The sequence below is a fragment of the Lepus europaeus genome, chromosome 17, assembly GCF_033115175.1.
Source record: "Lepus europaeus isolate LE1 chromosome 17, mLepTim1.pri, whole genome shotgun sequence".
Taxonomy (NCBI): Eukaryota; Metazoa; Chordata; class Mammalia; order Lagomorpha; family Leporidae; genus Lepus; species Lepus europaeus.
Genome location: NC_084843.1, coordinates 29875808 through 29892852, shown reverse-complemented (window position 1 = coordinate 29892852; position 17045 = coordinate 29875808). Strand labels below are relative to the sequence as shown.

General features: G+C 49.9%; 1 pseudogene; it reads right to left on the bottom strand.

Moving 5' to 3' along the window:
* Positions 1-13742: 13742 nt before the first annotated feature.
* On the bottom strand, positions 13743-15124 carry LOC133775768 (intraflagellar transport protein 57 homolog; annotated as a pseudogene).
* Between the last annotated feature and the right edge of the window lie 1921 nt (positions 15125-17045).

Below are 17045 nucleotides of genomic sequence, written 5' to 3'. Positions count from 1 at the left end.
GAAGCAGAAGATACAACTGCGGCACCTGTAGCTGCCCTTTGCTGCGATTCCAATACAGACACCCTTGCAGAGAGCCCTCTCTCTCTCTCTTTCTTTCTCTCTCTCTTCCTTCCTTCCTTCCTTCCTTCCTTCCTTCCTTCCTTCCTTCCTTCCTTTTCTTTCTTTCCCTTCCTTCCTCCCTCCCTCCCTTCCTCTCTTTCCCTCCCTCCCTCACTTCCTTCCTTCCTTCTTGCCAGAGTTACAGAAAAAGAGGGAGAGACAGATCTTCTATCTGCTGGTTCACTGCCTGGATGGCCACAACAACCAGGGCTGGGCCAGGCTGAAGCCAGGAGCCAGTATATGGAAGAACTTCCTCTCTCTCTCATTTGAAAAAAAAAAAAGAGTGACAAGAATGAGAGCTTAGGCTTTCACCTTCGGGACTGGGAAGTAGTGGGAGGTGTTCTGTCAAGGCCAAGTGTGCCTTTCTTTTTTTTATTTTTTGACAGGCAGTGTGGACAGTGAGAGAGAGAGACAGAAAGATCTTCCTTTGCCGTTGGCTGATCCGAAGCCAGGAGCCAGGTGCTTCTCCTGGTCTCCCATGGGGTGCAGGGCCCAAGCACTTGGGCCATCCTCCACTGTACTCCCTGGCCACAGCAGAGAGCTGGCCTGGAAGAGGGGCAACCGGGATAGAATCCGGCACCCCAACCGGGACTAGAACCCAGTGTGCTGGCGGCCTAGAGAGCCGCGGCGCCGACCAAGTGTGCCTTTCTAAGACCACTCTGGCCATGGAGGGCAGGGGATGGACTTAGGGGCGGATCCCTGATCAGGGATGCTGGTGGGGAGGCTTCTGCTGTAGTCTGAGTGACAGAGGATGAAATACTGAGCCAGGATCATAGGAGTGAGGAAGAAAAGGAGTGACCTCTGTAGTGAGTGTGGATCAGTTGTGACAAGTGAAGGAGAGAGGAGACCTTGCATGACTCCCAGGTTCCCGAATTAGGTGAGACAGTAAACGGGGCTCTCTTCATGGAGACCGGAAGACTGTGAGATGAGCAGGAGGGCAAGGGGAGGAACAGGTTGGCTGAGCGTGTTGGGGGACACCTAAGAGGACACCTGCCTTATCCCCCTATGCCAAGGCTCCTTTGAAAGCAGGTCCCATTAAAACGCCCTGCACCTCACAGGCCCTGTGTGATCCCAGCTGGGGACAATGCCTGCAAGCCCTGAATGACATGCACGATGTCTCTTTGGAGACATTTGCAGGTGTCCACAAGCCCTGACACCAGGGTGTGCCCGGTCCCTGCTCAGCCTGTTCCATTTCTGATGGCCCCTGACCCTTTGCTTGTTTTGGGCCCCGGCAGAAGCAAAGCAAGCCCAGAATGCACCAGCCAGCTGGCGAGCGATGAGTGATTAGCCCCCTGGCCCTAACTGGCTGGAATGAGGGGCCTTTCAGAGCTAAGTGCCGTAACCCTAGCCCTGAGCTGGCTGTAATTCTAGATGGAGGTGGTCTGGCCGTGGGCGGGGATGGGCCAGTACAAACTGCATGAGAGTCCTCAGCCAGAGCATGGGAAGAGTGCATCACTCTGCAGTCAATTGCAAGTATGAAATTAGCACTCAGATGGAAGTAAATTAGATGTACTAGAGTGACATGCCAGGATAAGCGATTCTCATTACTAAGGGAAGGCTCTCTGAGGGGGTGGGGCGCGGGCTCAGTGGGCAATCTCCCTCTGGGTTTTGCTCTCCATCTAAAGTACAATACTGCATATACAGGGAGATTCTTATTTCTCTTCCCCTTTTCTTTTTTTAAAGATTTATTTAATTCTTTATTTGAGGGGCAGAGTGATAGAAAGATGGGGGGTGGTAAGAGAGAGAGAGAGGGAAAGAGAGAAAGAGGTCTTTCATCTGCTGGCTCACTTCACAAATGGCTGCGACAGCCTTGGCTGGGTCGGGCCGAAGCCAGGAGCCTGGAACTCCATCTGGGTCTCCCACATGGGTGCAAGGGCCCAAGTACTTGGGCCATGTTCCTCTGCTTTCCCAGGTGCATTAGCAGGGAGGTGGTTTTGGAACTGCAGCATCTGGGACTCAAACCAATGCTCTTACATGGGATGACAGTGTCGCGAGCAGCTGCTTAACCCACCGAGCCACAAGGCTGGCCCCTCATTTCTTTTTTTTCTTCATGTCCCACCTACTGCTCTGTGGCTTTGGGCAAGTAGCTTAACCCCTCTGAACCTCCGCTTCCTCAAAGATATCATGAGGGGTAGTTCACATCTCAAAGAGAGTTAGGAATGACCGACTGGCCTATGGGAGGCTGTCGCTGTCCATCATGTTGATGGAGTCCAAATCTAGATTTGAGCTCTGCTGAAAGTTGCTCTTTTGGAGATACCAGGGCACTGGAGACAGGGCGTCTGTGCTTGCAGTGGGGTCACAGGTGTGCGTCCATCACACTGCTCCGCGGGAGGTCAGTGCCTTCATGCAGGCTGACACGTGGCACAGAAGCCGCTGGCTGGCATTTCAGCAGACATCCCCTGCTCCCACAGGTGCCCCAGCCATGAGCTCTCCTGTTAGCACCAGAACGTCATAATGAGCATAATAAATGCGTTAGATTGGTTTTCACTGGGGGAGAAATGGATTTGCTAATAAGCCCAGTTAGAAATGAGGGAGTTTGTTGTTGTTGTTGTTGTTGTTGTTTTGAGAGAGAGATACACAGAGAGAGAGGGAAGGACAAAGATAAAGGTCTTCCATCTGCTGGTTCACTCCCCAAATGGCTGCAATGGTTGGAGCTGAGCCGATCTGGAGCCAGGAGCTTCTTCTGGGTCCCCCACACGTGGATGCAGGGGCTTAAGCACCTGGGCCATCTTCCACTGCTTTCCCAGGCCATAAGCAGAGAGCTGGATCAGAAGAGGAGCAGCCAGGACACAAACCAGTGCCCATATGGGATGCCAGCACCACAGGCAGAGGTTTAGCCTACTATGCCTTAGCACTGGCCCTAGAAATGAGTTCTTATCATTAAAATCAGTGGCATCCAAGATACACTTATCGGCTAGAGTAATTTATCAACTTATCATCACTTCCTGCCCTTGCATGTTAAGAACAAAGAATCCACTAGTCCTCTGCATTTCACCTTTGTGGATGGTTCCTGAGGCTCCACTCAGAGCTGACCTGTGTCCAGCCCCGACATCAAAATATCTGCGTGGCCCAAAGCCTTAAGGCTGACCAGATCCTGCTTCTAGACCACGAGGTCCCCCACAAGCAAACCTTTCATGCCGGGCATGGTTAGAGCCGTAATCGGCTTTCACAAGTTATGTGGCTATTGGCAGACAAATGTGTCTAGTAAGTGCACAGACCGTGGCAGTATCTGATCTGATGTGAAGTTGGGAGGCGAGGTTGACTGGCCCACAGCAACCCATAATAGGGAGCTTCCTGTACCCACCAAGATCCTCTTCATGCTTTGGGCATGACTAAGTTCACTTTGGTCATTAATATATGTCAGGGCTTAACTACGTGCTTCATGTTATTTCACTTAACCCTCAGAACAGATCTGTGAGAGAGCTTCTTATTATTCCAAGTTAAATTTATCTTTTCAATTCCATTTTCCAGGAATCTTTGTTTTTAATTAAGAAAAAAAAAAAAACAGTTGAGAGAAGAGAGACAGGGACAGACAGAGAGCCCCCATCCACTGGTAATCACAGGGCCAAGGCCAAAGTCGGGAGCTGAGCGTGTAGTCCAGGTCTGCCATGCGGAGGACGGGAACCAGCGACCGGAGCCCTCACCACTGCCTCCCAGGGTCTGCATCAGTAGGAAGCCGGAGTCAGGAGCTGGGCCCGAACCAAATCCAGACACTCGGATGTGGGATGAGACCCCTTAACCTCTAGGCTGCAGGCCTTTGCTCCCAGTTTGTTTTAACCACGGCAAGGAGATGGGGGATGTCAGTGCCCGAGGTACTAAGAGGAGCGTGCAGCAGCTGCGGCGGGAGCCCTGGTTTCAGCCACTGCGCCGGCTTCCTGAGAGCACCCGAGGGCGGGCTTGGGTAGCTGGGCCCTCCCGCAGCGCCGCCTGCATCCTGACTCAGCTGCGGCTGCACCATCCTGTCTTCATGCCCGTCTACTGAGAAGCAGCTGCCTTCACATGGAGAGGGAGCCGCCCTCGGCGACGCCGCCATCACCCTCCTGCTACTCTTGCCTGCTTGGCCCCGTTTCTCGCCGGTTTCTCTTTCCTTCTTTTCTTCTCTCATCTTTCATGGAGACGCTTAGAATCTGAGAACTGGAAGATCTGGCCCACTGCCGGGGGCATTTGTGGGTGCGCAGGGCCCAGAGGTGGCTGTCCAGGCTGGCTTGGGTGTCACCCGGTCGAAGGCTCACACACGAGGTGCCCCACATCATACCTGGATGGCCAGGAGTGCTGCTTGTCACTTCTTGTCACTTTGCCCACCGCGTTCTCTCCAAAGTCTGGTCTCTGTCACGTGATAGCCCCGCGGGGGTACCAGGATGGAGTCGGATGTCCCTACACGTGCTCCCTTAGGGAGGGCCCAGAGATGGCCGATGCCTTGAGATGAAGTGCGCTGTCTCCTGCAGTCTCCCCACGGGAAGTTCTGGAAGCTGAAAGACTGGCTTCTGAGGGACTTGTCCTGTCACCCGTGCAGGCCAGTGTCCCAGCTGCTTGTCTAACCAGTAGAGCAGCCAGGACTCGAACCTGGGATGCAGGCGCTGCAGGCCAGGGCTTTACCCCACTGTGCTGCAGCGCCTGCCCTGTCCCGGGGACTTTCCAGTGCATATCTCTGCTGTCCTCACGTGCTTGTAGGGAACTCCCATAAGGAGGTGTGGATTTCCCTTCCACTAACTGCTCCGTTCCTTTTCCAGTGTGGTGTTGTGTGCTGACCTGCGGCTTGGGAGTAGAGCCAGGGCCTTGGACAAGTCAGTGTGCCCAAGCATCCGTTCCTTCATGCTGTAAAGGGGGCCAGGAGCGGTATAGTGGCAGCAGGACCCCAGTAAACGCCCCTGTCAGTGCCAGGCACAGGGCTGAGGTGCGATCTGGAAGCACTCAAGAAGTACAGCTCAGGAGCAGGTGCCTAGCCCAGCGGTGAAGAGGCTTGCCTCCCGCCCTGGGGTGCCTGTGTTCAATTCCCAGCTCTGGCTCCTGACTCCAGCTTCCTCCTAGTGCTCACCCTGGGAGGCAGCAGTGATGGCTCAAGTAGTCGGGTCCTTGTCACCCCCCCGGGAGGCTCTCAGTTTTGGTGTGGCCCAGCCCCAGCTGTTGTGGAATTTTGGTGAGTGAACTGGCAGATGGTAGTTCTGTCTGGCTGTCAGTCCGTCTGTTTCTCTATTTTTCTGCTGCTCAAATAAATAATAAAACATGAAAACAATAAAAAGAAATGTCACTCTGCATTACAGAAGGTACTGCCACAATTCGCACAGTCCCAGCCAACTGCGATGTGGGAATGAAAGCGGGGGCAGGCCTCTCCTCCTCCCCTTGGCCTGGGATTCTTTAATGTTGCAGAGAGCAACCACTAGGGGGCACACTTTCGCCACTTGAAAGCCTAGGCCCTGTTTCCCAGATTTCTTTACCAGTGCGTTTTCCCGTCCAAAAATGATGTGGACAGAAACCCGAGCATGAGGGAAGCTTTCAGGTGGAGGGGACGTCAAGGCCACAGGCCCCAGGCCCACCTTCTGTGGGTCTCCTTCACCCGACCCTCACCTGTGTCTCACCGCCACCAGCTCCCCTCTCCTGCAGCTGCCGAGCTCGCGGTCCTCGCTCAGTGGGGCCTTTCCAGAAGGAACTCTTTCTGTCCTCTGTTGACTGGGAACCCAGATATTATTTGTTATTTCTTTTTTTAATTAATATTTATTTTAAAGACAGCGTTACGAAAGAGAGAGGTCTTCCAAATGACCGCAATGTCCTGGTCTGGGCCAGGCTGAAGCTTCTTCTGGGTCTCCCACATGGGTGCAGGGGCCCAAGGACTTCGACCATCTTCCACTGCTTTCCCAGGCACACTAGCAGGAAGCTGGATCGGAAGTGGAGCAGCCCAGATTCAAACCAGCATCCATATGGGAGGCCAGCACCATAGGCAGAGGCTTAGCGCACTACGCCACAGCACCGGCCCCAGAACTCTTTGACTTAAAGGACTTTTTTCCATGCTTGGACCCGACTCAGGTGGCTTCCAAGATCAGACAATCTCCTTGGTTCTCTTTCTCAGTCTGCCTACTCTGTATTGGTAGACTGATGACATCGACTTAAATTTAAGACCATTGAAGTTGGAGGTTAAAGACATTTGTTTGTCAGACTTCCCATCTGGGGTGATTGGGGTGTGTGCCAGACTTTCCCAGTCCACTATGATGCTTGTCGCCAGATCCCTGCTTGGTTTTCTGTTTAAAAGGTTCACTACTTCTTTTCTGCCGCTAAGATTTCAAACTTTTGGTGTGCGTAAGAACCACGTGGAACATAACATTGAAAGTGAAAATTCTACCACGTCACACCCATCAGGATGGCTACTAATTACAAACAGAAGCAACAGAAAATAACAAAAGTTGGAGAGGACCTGGGGAAATTGGAACTCTCTCTTTTATTTTATTTATTTATTTTTATTTTATTAGAAAGGCAGAGAGACAGAGAGATGGAAACCAACACAGAGAGAGATCTTCTAGCTGCTGGTTTTCTCCCCAAATCCCCACAACAGCCAGGGCTAGGCTAGGTCAAAACCAGGATACAGGAGCTGGAAACTCAACACAGGTCTCCCCCATGGGAGGTAGGGACCCGAGTACTTGAGCCAACATCTGCTGCCACCCAGGGTGTGTGTTAGCAGGAGCCAGGGCTCAAACCAGGTACTCTGCGTGTTGTGGGATGCAGGCGTCCCAAGCAGCATCGTAACCACTGCACCAAATGCCCACCTCCAAAACTGGAACTCTTGTGTGCTTCTGGTTGCAGTGTAAAATGGTGCAGCCACTGAGGAAAATATGGTAGCGCCTCAAAAACTTGAACATAGACATACTACATGACCCGGCAGTTCCACTCGTGGGTGTTGTAGGCATTTGGGGACTGTACCCAAAATAATTGAAAGTAGGGCTTACACAGATATTTATACCTCTGTGTTCACAACAGCGGTATCCACAATGGCCAGAAGGTGGAAGCAACCTAAAGTCCTTGAATAGATGAATGGAAAAGCAAAATGTACGAATACCTCCAGTGGAATGTTAGCCTTGAACAGGAGTGGAATTCTGATACATACTTCCACTTGAAAACACTGTGCAACGTGACCCAAGGTAAAAGGACAAATATCACACGATTCTACTTTTTGAAGTGCCTAAATTAGGCAAATTCATAAGGAAAAGCAGGCCAGTGATTACTATGGGCTGGAGGGAGAGGGCACTGGGGAGTTACTGTTTAATGGGTAGAGCTTCAGTTTGCAAAAATGAAGAAGTACTAGACCTGGGTGTCTGTGCCGGGTGCACAGAGCTCTGAATGTGCTTAATGCCACTGCATCGTTCACGCAGGAATCATGGAAATGAAACATTTTTATCATTTTTATGTTGCATACTCTTTATCACAATTTTAAAAAATTAACAAAATTTGCAAGAGTAGATTCTTGGATCCCTCAGTGTTGACTGCGCAGGTTTGGGAATTTTTTTTTAAAGATTTATTTTATTTATTTGAAATGCAGAATTGGCGAGGGAAGATCTCCCATCCACTGGTTCACTCCCCAAATTCCAGGGCTGGGCCAGGCTGAAGACAGGAGCCTGGAACTCCAAATCGGTCTCCCACACGGGTAGCAGGGGTCTAAGCACTTGGGCCATCCTCTGCTGCTTTCCCAGGCACATTAGCAGGGAGCTGAATCAGAAATGGAGTACTGGACTTGAAGCAGCACCCATGTGTGATTCCAGCCACGCGGGCAGTGGCTTTACCCACTATGCCACAGCGCTGGTCCCTAGCCCAGGAATGTTTGTGAGCCTCAGGGGTTTTGGTGCAACTGGTGTTGGGGATGGTGGCTGTTTCCCGAAAGCCCTGTGTGAGGATTGCATGCCACTGGGGACCTCAGCGTGCACGTGGTCCCTTCCAGAGTGTGAAAGGCTCTGGACCTGGCTGCGTCTCAGAGTTTCCCATCTCTATAATGGGACTGATGAGGCTCCCTCCCTAGTAGAGTCTTTGTGAGAGCTGGAGCAGGGCAGGTGTTACTATCACTGTGACAGGTAACTGATGGCTGCTTCCTTTGTGATGGGTTTGTCCACTGGCAGTGAGTGTTTTTGTGTGTGTGAGAGAGAGAGAGAGTGCACTTCCATCCATTGGTTCACTCCCCAAATGGCCGTAAAGCCAGAGTTTAGTCAATCCAATCAAAAGCCAGGAGCCAAGAGCTTCTTTTCAGTCTCCCACTGTGGGTGCAGGGGCTCAAGGACTTGGACCATTTTCTGCTGCTTTCCCAAGTGCATTAGCAAGGAGCTGGATTGGAAGTGGAGCAGCCAGGAGTAGAACCAGTACCCATACTGAGATGCTGCTATTACAGGTGCCGGCTTTACCTGCTACGCCTTGGTGCCAGCCCTCCACGTGATGTCTCAACCATTGCACCAAATGCCCAGCCCCTGAGGCATTTTATTTTTTTAATTAATTTTTTTAAAGATTTTTAAAAATTTTTTAATTAATTTATTTTTTTGACAGGCAGAGTGGACAGTGAGAGAGAGAGAGACAGAGAGAAATGTCTTCCTTTTCCGTTGGTTCACCCTCCAATGGCCGCCGCGGTAGCGCGCTGCGGCCAGCACACCGCGCTGTTCCGATGGCAGGAGCCAGGTGCTTCTCCTGGTCTCCCATGGGGTGCAGGGCCCAAGCACTTGGGCCATCCTCCACTGCACTCCCGGGCCACAGCAGAGAGCTGGCCTGGAAGAGGGGCAACCGGGACAGGATTGGTGCCCTGACCGGGACTAGAACCCAGTGTGCCGGCGCCGCAAGGTGGAGGATTAGCCTGTTGAGCCACGGCGCCGGCCGTATTTTTTAAAAGATTTTACTTTATTTATTTGAGAGTTGGAGTTACAGACAGTAAGAGAGAGAGACAGAGAGAAAGGTCTTCCTTCTGTTGGTTCACTCCCCAAATGGCCGCAATGCCAAAGTTGAGCTGATCCGAAGCCAGGAGCCAGGTTCTTCTTCCTAATCTCCCATGCGGGTGCAGGAGCCCAAGCACTTGGGCCATCCTCCATTGCTTTCCCAGGCCACAGCAGAGAGCTGGACTGGGAGAGGAGCAGCTGAGACTAGAACTGGTGCCCATATGGGATGCCGGCGCCACAGGTGGAGGATTAAGCTGCTGCACCACAGCGCCAGCCCCTGAAGCATTTTCTTATAAAAGAAAAACCTCATGGAAGAAATCACACTATGGGGCCAGCGCTGTGGCACAGTAGGTTAATCCTTTGCCTACGGTGCCAGCATCCCATATGGGTGCTGGTTTGAGTCCTGGATGCTCCACTTCCGATCCCTCTGTCTGCTATGGCCTGGAAAAGCAGCAGAGGATGGCCCAAGTCCTTGGGCCCCTGCACCCAAGTGGGAGACCTGGAAGAAGCTCCTGGCTCCAGATTGGCGCAGCTCTGGCCATTGTGGCCATTTGGGGAGTGAACCAGCAGATGGAAGACCTTTCTCTCTGTCTCTCTCTCTCACGGTCTATAACTCTAACCTCTCAAATAAATAAATACAATCTTAAAAAAAAATTCACACTGTACAAACAGAATAGGATTTATGGCAGAAGGTGAAGGAAGATTTTCATTTTTCCTGTGATTTGTTTCTGGAACTTTTGTTTATTACCTGGTGTGAGGTTTATTACGTGGTGTGTGTGTGTTGTGTCTGTAACTTAGAAGGAAGGTGCAGTTACTACAGTTGCTGCTGTAGGTATTATGTGCCTGTCTCCTCCCATTCAGAACAGTGCCAGCAGTAAAACCACAAATACCCACTCCAGATGATATCCTCACATAATAATATGGAGGCTGATGCCTTAGTAATTAGCAATTTACAAAGCACGCTTACCTCCATTATCTCATTTAATTTATGGCTTGGTTTTGTGGAAAAACAGGTGGCGTTTTACCCATTTTCTAGCTCAGAAAGCACATGCGTAAGAAATGTATCACTGTTGTCTGAGCTGCATCTTTTTTTTTTAATCACCTGATCCTTTAAGCATTGTCTTTGATTCTCTTTGCTGTGCTCTAGTCCTGTAATAAAATATGTTGATAACCCATTCATTTTCGGATAAGCATCCTTAGCCACAGCTGCCCAGATGGAAAGCTACCTGGACTTGAGACGGGCCGATCCGTGCAACCCTGGCCAGACAGGAGCTCGTGCTGCTGTGTTCCCCTCTCAAGGTTATCATAAAAAAAACCCTAAAAGCTAAATATCCCGTGCATGTATGTTTCAGTGGAACCGTGATTGTGTTTGGTCTGCAGAAACCGTGTGAGCGTTTGGTGGCCCAGGGCTTCCTTTCACAAAGGGCTGCAGCGTCACGTCCGTTTTGAAGAGCTGTGAATGGCTGTTGCAGCCTGGCCCGGCTGTTGCAGCCTGGCCCGGCTGTGCCTCGTGGTGTGTGTGTGTGTGGAGGGGGAGGTAGCGTGTGTGTGGCTTGTGCTGATGCTTGCCTGCAGTGCGCTGCAATTGCAAAGATTTCTTTTTAATGTGTGGCTATTGGCGGCCACAAGAAAATGAAAATGCATTTGAATTCCACACATACTTCATTTAAATCATGACTCAGTCTCAGATAGCGTTTGTAAACCAAGGATCTCTCCAGGACTAGCTAAATAATTACAGGCCCAGTACAGAATGGGAGTCAGGGGCCATTTGTTCAAATATGAAGACTTTAAAGATGAAGCATCGGAGCACGAAACCAAGGCAGGGCCCTTTGCAGGGTCACAGGCTTCATGGCTGGGAGGCAGCTCTGTGTGTCTGTCTGATAGTTACAATTTCTATTATTTGTTTATTGATTGATTGGTTGGCATAGAGCATTAACACATTACACATTTTAAAAGACACAAAATAATCTCTAGCTCCATTCATTATGGGAGTCACTGTCATCAGTATCTTATGTTTCTTTCCGTGGGTTTTCATTGATTCGCAAGCATATGTACATACAGTGTACTATCTGCCTTACTTCAAGACATACACGTAGATAGTGACATATTTTTCATGTTGTTCTGCATTTTATTTATTTTTAAACATATCTTGCAGATCGTCCCTTATCCCTACAGGTAATGTCTCCTTATTCTTTCCCATGGATGTTTACTATTGCACTTTTCAGACATAACACAGTTTATTTAATCAGTCCCTTTTGATGGATCTAAAGGCTGCTTCCAGTTACCAAAAACGCACCAGCCAGTGGATATTTGATGCATAGTCGAGATGCTGCTTCGGACACCCACATCCCATGTTGGAGTATCTGGTTCAAGTCCCAGCTCTGTTTCTGTTCCGGCTTCTTGCTGATGTGTGTGTACCCTGCGAGGCAGCAGAAATGGCCCAGGTACTTGAGTCCCTGCCAGCTCCAGGGAGACTCAAACTGAGATCCAGTCTCCTTGCTTTTGGCCTGGCCTAGGCCCCGCTGTTGTGAGCATTTGGAGAATGAACTAGGGAATGGAAGGTTTCTCTCTGTCACTGTCTCTTTCTCTATGTCTATCTGCCTTTCAGATAAATTTACAAAATTTTAAAAATTAGCCAACAAAAATTCTTGCAGATAAATCATTTTCCTGCATGAGCATTTCTGCAGAATTGTCAAATCAAGGATAATGGTTTGCCTTAAATTGTGAGAAAGGTCTTCCTTCTGTTAGTTCACTCCCCTAATGGCTGCTATGGCCGGTGCTGTGACAATCCAAAGTCAGGAGCCAGGTGCTTATTCCTGGTCTCCCAAGCGAGTGCAGGGCCCAAGCACTTGGGCCATCCTCCACTGCCCTCCCATGCCACAGCAGAGAGCTATTCTGGAAGAGGAGCAACTGGGACTAGTACCCAGCGCCCCAAGCAGGACTAGAACCCAGGGTGCCGGCGCCACAGGTGGAGGATTAGCCAAGTGAGCCACGGCGCCGGCCCATTACCTGTCATTTTTCTTATTGTCAGTGAAGCTGAACGGTTTTCAGATGGTTCAGAATCAGTTTCTTCTGTGAACTGACTGTTCAGATCCTCATTATTTCCTTCCTGTGTTGTGTTGTTAGTCTTTTTCTTATGACTGGCACAAAAGCTTTACCCATTAAGGAAATTTGTTCTTGGTTTGTGAGCACTGAAATATTTCCCCCAGTTTATCTTCTTAACTTTGTTTTAGCATGCCAAGTATTTTTGTAATGTAGTCAATTTATAAATTTTCTTTTCTTTTTTCTTTTTTTTTTTTTGAAAGGCAGAGTGGACAGTGAGAGAGAGACAGAGAGAAAGGTCTTCCTTTGCCATTGGTTCACCCTCCAATGGCCTCCACGGCCGGCGCACTGCGGCCGGCACACCGCGCTGAACTGATGGCAGGAGCCAGGTGCTTCTCCTGGTCTCCCATGGGGTGCAGGGCCCAAGCACTTAGGTCATCCTCCACTGCCTTCCCAGGCCATAGCAGAGAGCTGGCCTGGAAGAGGGGCAACCGGGACAGGATTGGTGCCCTGACCGGGACTAGAACCCGGTGTGCCAGCGCCACAAGGCAGAGGACTAGCCAATTGAGCCGTGGCGCCGGCTTAAATTTTCCTTTTATATCTTCTGTATTTTGCATCATACTCAGAAAGATTTCCCCATTCCCATTCTTCCATCTAATGTTTCTTTGATTTCATTCTCTCACACAGACTTTGATCCATTGGGAATTTATTTTAAAGCATGAGATAGGGCCGGCGGCACGGCTCACTAGGCTAATCCTCCGCCTTGCGGCGCTGGCACACCGGGTTCTAGTCCCGGTCAGGGCACCAATCCTGTCCCGGTTGCCCCTCTTCCAGGCCAGCTCTCTGCTGTGGCCAGGGAATGCAGTGGAGGATGGCCCAAGTGCTTGGGCCCTGCACCCCATGGGAGACCAGGAGAAGCACCTGGCTCCTGCCATCGGATCAGCACGGTGCGCCGGCCGCAGTGCGCCTACCGCGGTGGCCATTGGAGGGTGAACCAACGGCAAAGGAAGACCTTTCTCTCTGTCTCTCTCTCATTGTCCACTCTGCCTGTCAAGAAATAAAATAAAATAAAAATTTTAAAAACATGAAATAGGAATCCAGCTTCAGTCTGTTTTCACTGTCCCAGCAGCACTTATTGAGTCATTTACCTTTTCTTCACTGATTTGAAGTTATAAGACAGTAAACTGCTATTTATATTTATATCTATTTCTTTTTTTAAGATTTATTTATTTGAAAGTCAGAATTACACAGAGAGAGAAGGAGAGGAAGAGAGAGAGAAGTTTTCCATCTGCTGGTTCACTCTCCAACTGGCTGCAACGGCCGGAGCTGCGCAGATCTGAAGCCAGAAGCCAGGAGCTGCTTCTGGGTCTCTCACATGGGTGCAGGAGCCCAAGGACTTGGGCCATCTTCCTCTGCTTTCCCAGGCCATAGCAGAGTAGGGCAGCCAGGACTCGAACCAGTGCCCATATGGGATGTCAGCATTACAAGTGCCGGCCCCAATATATCTATTTCTTTTTTTTTTTTAAACATATTCAATGCAAAGTCTTAACCATCATAATCACTGTGATACAACTTGTGTGCAAGTACCTATAAAATTAAACCATTGAATATGCTTTAAAAGGGATAATTGTTTGTGGAAATCTATGCAACAAGAAATATGATTTGGCATAAAAGCTCAACTCATCAGAAGCGTGAAAACAGTTTATTTTAATAAGAGCCTATTGCTGATTCTGGAATAATTGTTGCATGCATGCATGTCTCTAGTCATGTTGGACTTCTCCTTCAGTTTTGATTGGGTAAGGTGTGTTCCACAACACCAATCCTAATGTGCATCTGAACTGTTTCTTGCTTCAGTTTTGTGAAGCTCTGTCTGATCTGCACCAAAGGAGCACCATCAGTCACGCTGCTGCCCTTTTCTTCCATTTCTTGCTTTACCTTTTCTAACTCTTCTGTCACCTCAGACAGCAGTCTCGTTCTTTCTGTTACTCCGCCACTCCCCTGCTGGCATCGCTCCTTTGCCTCACTCAGCTGGGCTTGAGCTGCACGATACTCCTGAACCAAGTGCTCAAGCTGATTGTTGATATACTTTTCTCGGCTGCCAATCTTCTCCAGGGTCCTACTGATTTCATTATGGAGTTTGTCCAAAAATCCCTTAGTCTCCTTTAGAGCAGATTCAATTCCATTTCTGTGCTGGTGCATTTGATCAACATGGATTTTCCAATCCTTATTGTCAGTCCTAATTGTGACTTTTAGTTGTGGTCGTACGCGTTCAACTTCTAGACTCCATTCTGCAGCATCTGTTGTGGATTCCAAAATAGCTTCTTGTTTGGCAGACTCGTTCACGTCCAAACGATAGGTCTGGGCCTTCAAAACATTGAGATCAATAAAGTTTTCTTCATTATCTGTCTCCTCTTCCACAAATCCTTCATCCACTTTATTTAATGTTAATTCTGCATCATCTTCTGGAACAGTTTCTTCTTCTAATTCTTCCACTGGGTATGCTGGCCTTTTCCAGGTGAAACCAATATATTTTTATGCTGCTTCAGCTAAACAATCCAGGACATAGCATACATGCTCTCCATAACCTGACTTTAATTTTGAAGGAGGAAAATCTGCAGCTCTTCCCAATGACCGAAGTTCAGCTAATATGTTAGAAATTGTTGCGTGAGGGTCATCATATTCTTGAGGCTGCTCAAAGGGATGTCCTGCTTTGTTAAGCAACCAAGCAGCAAGTGTGCAAAACATATAGAACTGTTCACCAGGGTTTGTAGGCAGTGCAAAATAATGTCTGGACGGGGGCTTCAGGTTGTTCTTCTGGAGGAACTCCTCGTAGCGGAGCAGCTTCAGCTTCTCCAGGGAGTCCTCCATCACCAGGAACATGTGGTAGGCGGCACCGGGTCCCGGCTCCACGACCACCTTCCCGGCTCCTTCGCCGCGAGACCGAGACCCCCCATCCTCTGAACCCGAAGGCGTAACCACTGCCGTGGCATGCCATGGCGGAAGAAACCGAAGGAGCCCGCCTTGGGCTCTGCCTCACAGACCTCCAGGGCCTGCGCCGCCTGGGCAGCCTTAGCCAGGTCGGTCGCCATCCGTTACCAGGCGACCGCCGGGCAACCCATCACCAAGTAAACTAGACCCCGCCTCCTTTCCGCCCATGTCTTTTCTACATTCTCTATTTCTTTTTAAAAGCACATTTATGTATTTATTTATTTGAAAGGCGGAGCGAGAGAGAGAGAAAAAAAAAAAAAGAGAGAGAGAAAGAAACACAGAGAGATCTTCTGTTTACTCCCCAAGTGCCCTTAACAGCCAGGACTGGGTCAGGCCAAAGCCAGGAACCTGAAACCCAATCCGAGTCTCCCACATGGGTGACAGGGACCCAAGGTCTTGACCCATCACCTGCTGCCCCATAGGACGCACATTAGCAGGAAACTGGATCAGAGAGGGAGGAGCCAGGACTTGAACTCAGGCAATCTGATACGGGATGTAGTCATCCCTAGTGGTGTGTGGTAACTACAAGAGTGATTAAGCATGACCTGTCAAATTTAAAAAAAAAACAAAACAACTTTTTTCTTTTTTTAAAAAAATTTGTTTGAGAGGCAGAGTTATAGACACAGGGAGAGACAGGAAGAGAGGGCCTCCATCCACTAGTTCACTCCCCAAATGGCTGCTATGGCCAGAGCTGAGCCAATCTGAAGCCAGGAACCAAGAGCATCTTCTCTTCTCCCACGCAGGTGCAGGGGCCCTAGGACTTGGGCCATGTTCCACTGCTTTCCCAGGCCATTAGCAGGGAGCTGGATTGGAAGTGGAGCAGCCAGGACTCACGGTGCAGACAGACTCTTAACCTACTCGGCACATCGTCGGCCCTGACAGTTTTTTTTATTCTAAACCTCATTGCAGTTTGGGGAGTGGTCACAGCCATGAGTTGTCCAGAGCCACCCAATTCAACAACCCCTGAAAGCCTTTCCCCATATATGATTACTTTCATAACCTTCTGGTTAAGAACACGGATTTGGGGGTCAGACCTGGATTTCAATCCCAATTCTACATTTCCTCAGCTGTGACCTGGGGAGAGTTACTTGCCTCGTCTGATCCTCGGTTTCCTTATTCATAAAACAGAAGTAAATACAGACCCTCTCTCACTGCGTGGGTTGGGCTGTGAATGCACGTGAAGTGCCCAGAGCAGTGCGCGATGCACAGTGCATCACCATGGTTGTTGTGATCTCCCCTGGGGAGACCAGCCCATCCCCATGGGCCAGGACTGTCCCGTATGTCACAGAACGTCCCCAAGTCTGAGAAACCCAGGCAGCAGGTCATCCTAAACCTTACTGTCAGGTGTAGTGATGAAGGAGCTGTGTTTTTCCGCTATCAAAACCACTTTCCTCAGTTTCTGCCTTGATTAATTCAACTTCTGCAGAAATCACAAAACACAGGTGTTTTTCACCAACATGGAATCTATGCTTGTATCTCATTCCAGCCGAGTGCCCCTCCCCGGGGCTGGTACACATTCTTTGGCCATCAGAGCATAATCTTGGATTTCCTCTGGTTTCCACCGGAGCCAAGATCAAAGGGCCCATCCCCATGAAGGGGGGGTGTTGGGAGAGGAGGGGTGGGGGTGAGGGTCAGAACCAGGCTAAGCCAAAACACGAGGCAGAGACTCCCGGACATTGGCAACTGGGACTATTTTGCTTCTAGGATAAAAGAAACCCCCAGAGCAGTCTCCTCAGGATTAACTTGCTAGAATGTGGAGGAGCAATCTCCCTCCTCCACTCCTTCTTGTTAGAAGGAGTGTTGCACCAGATCCCTGGGAGGTGGCGCAGAATCCATTCCTCGCAGCCTGCTCGTGAAGCTGTGAAGCCGAGCCTGCTCTGCCAAGGGGTGTAGCCCACTGTGACTCCCCAAGGGCCAGAGTGCCAGGCCCTGGCTGATGCGAGGGGGCAGTAGAGGGTGTTATTTGTGTTGGAGAAATCGAACCTTGCATTTGATAGTGCCACAGAGAGAGGCCTGGATGGA